This window comes from Sycon ciliatum, chromosome 10, assembly GCF_964019385.1.
Source record: "Sycon ciliatum chromosome 10, ocSycCili1.1, whole genome shotgun sequence".
Lineage (NCBI taxonomy): Eukaryota > Metazoa > Porifera > Calcarea > Leucosolenida > Sycettidae > Sycon > Sycon ciliatum.
The window spans coordinates 10,208,142-10,210,654 of record NC_088652.1 but is presented as its reverse complement, the minus strand read 5'-3'; the positions used below and the strand labels follow the sequence as shown (position 1 = coordinate 10,210,654).

Here is a 2,513-nt window from a genome sequence, read left to right as displayed (position 1 = left end):
TAGTTACAGTGGTGGAGAGTTACTCTTAACTCGTTTCCATATGTCCTTTTCCTTTCTACTTTTATTATTGGCTCAATACCCAAGTTTCAAATAATAATTATTATCTCTTATTGGCCACAGGCCATCGTGAGAATAAAGATTTGAAACAACAATCCCGTCCACTCGGTTCCCTAACCCATTCCGCACTGAGACGCTGCCGCGGCTTACGTTGTGGCGAGTAGAAGTGCTCGGTGGCGCTTGACGGGCCCCAGGTGCCGTTGATCAAGCGTGGCCGCAGCACACACGATGCCTCCATGCTGTGCCGCGGTAGCGTCATTTTAAAGTAGAAGAATTGACCCACTGAGTCATAATTGCTACTATCCAGTTTATGCCACTAGAAAAGTTTCACATGGACAGAAAGAAACACAGATCGGATGACACTTCAAGAGAGAGAGTCAGAGAATGACATTTCAGTAGTTCATATGCACTGGAAGACACACAGTGAAAATGACAGTTCAACAGTTCATACGCACAGGGTTTGGTACTAGGATGTGGACAATACAAACATTCAATGTGATCATCTAAGAGATGAGATGAGATGAGAGAGAGAGAGAGAGAGATATAGAGAGGGGGAGGGAGAGAGAGAGAGAGAGAGAGAGAGAGAGAGAGAGAGAGAGAGAGAGAGGGAGAGAGAGATAAAGAGAGAGAGAAAAAGAGAGATAAAGGGAGCGAGAGAGGGGGGTGGCTCTGTGCCACCTCTCTCCGGCTCATGAATTTTGGATCAGGAGATCAACTGGTGCAGATTCCCCCTCCCGAGAATTGCCCTCAGTTCAGTGTGATTTCAAGATTTTTGGTTTGGCAGTTCGTATCAATTTCGCTGATGCTCGCAAACAGATCGCAGGCACATCACATGACATCATGTGACATCACATTACATCACATGACATCACATCACAATCATTACATCACGTCACATGACATTACATCACATGACATGACATTACGTCCGTGCCAAGCCCTCACCTGCTGAAGAAATTGCATAGGCTGAATCCTAATATCTACAGAGGGCAAGAATAGCAGCAGAGAAGATGGGAAAACTAGGCTTCTGCGCTGACGACGCACCTTGAAACATGAGGCTTGTATTCAAAACATGCTTCTACACGAGACAGGCTTTTATACAAAACACTACGGAACTGGTTCTTGTTAACACACTGTAATCTGCAAAGCAAATAAGCCTTTAACCCTTTGAGGACACATGTGCGGTACTTCTCAACGAAATCCAGCCGCGCCACTCAGGTACGCGCTGGGCATTGCTAATTGTTGCACATTTTTGACTCAACAGTATTCTGCTTATAACCGCTAGTGTTGGACAAAACGGATGACTTGTAAACTTTTGGTCCTCTTTTTGAATTATAATCCTTTGCTCTCCATCTGAGTTTGAAAATAACTTAAGTGCTTGTTTGTGCACATGTCTCGCTACTCCAACAAAAAAACTCACTAGCGCGCTTATAGTTCATTGTGCAGTTCAGGAGGACGGCATCGATGAGTGGACTCTTGGTAAGGTTTCGGTCCGGCAGCCGTGCTACAAACACCGAGGTCACCAGAGTGGGGCTGGAGAGACGCATGAAGTACCTCAAGTCGGTGAACCGCCGAAAGTTGTCGTTCGTGAAGATTGTATCTTTGCTGGCTGTAAGCAGACGGACAGGCAAGAAAAGCAGAACGGACAGCAGGTGTTGCAGCATAACACAAGTATATCAGCATTTTCTGAATCTGGACCAATTCGCGATCAAAAAGATTTCAGTGATCCGCGTTTCAGAGTTTAATTTGATTACTACCGCAATGTATATTCCGTAATGGCAACCACGGTGACCATGGCGACCACTCATGAAAATGTGGCTGTTGTCCCCCCCCCCCCCGTGGTGCATATGAATCACCAAAACTTACGTTTCGGTCAGTAGACGACTATAAACAACAAGCTTGAGGCAATTGGGGAAAAAACTTGTAGAGAAACAACGAAAATGGCCAGTGCGTCAGTTCTGGGGCCACTGTTCACGCCGGGCAACGGTGGTACTCACCGCAGACGTATCTCTGTTGCTGCCAATGCGTAGTGTTGAGAGTCACCACAACTGAACGTGTTCCGTTCCCGTACACCTTTGGGTAATAGCACCTATTGTTGGCCATAGCGATACAATGCCGAGACGGCACTAGGAGCTCCTTTCCCGTCTCGTAGTGGTAGCCAAACTTATTGAATGCTTGTTCCAGGCAGATGTTTTCGACCGGAGAGCTCACCATCAGCTGAAAGTTGGCACCCAGTTTCTTGCAATTTGACCCGTGGTCTGTTGCCGTTCGAGGCGTGCGGTAATCGCCCTCTGGTTGGACGATGTACCAGCCCGCACATTCATGGATGTTGCTTATGGCTGAAGTGCCGCACAGCGCCGAGGCCGAGCCATGTGCACAAAGACATAGACACGCATACACACACATGCACACACATGCACACACATGCACACACATACACACACATACACACACAC

The 2,513-nt window shown here is 47.1% G+C and overlaps 1 long non-coding RNA gene across 1 annotated transcript; it reads right to left on the bottom strand.

Annotated features, from left to right (window-relative positions):
* Positions 1 to 213: 213 nt before the first annotated feature.
* On the bottom strand, positions 214 to 1,644 carry LOC135825606 (uncharacterized). Its single transcript, XR_010555094.1, has 3 exons — positions 1,478 to 1,644; positions 1,003 to 1,037; positions 214 to 373 (listed from the first exon to the last, which is right to left on the bottom strand). It is a non-coding gene; the product is annotated as an uncharacterized LOC135825606 (long non-coding RNA).
* Positions 1,645 to 2,513: the final 869 nt, after the last annotated feature.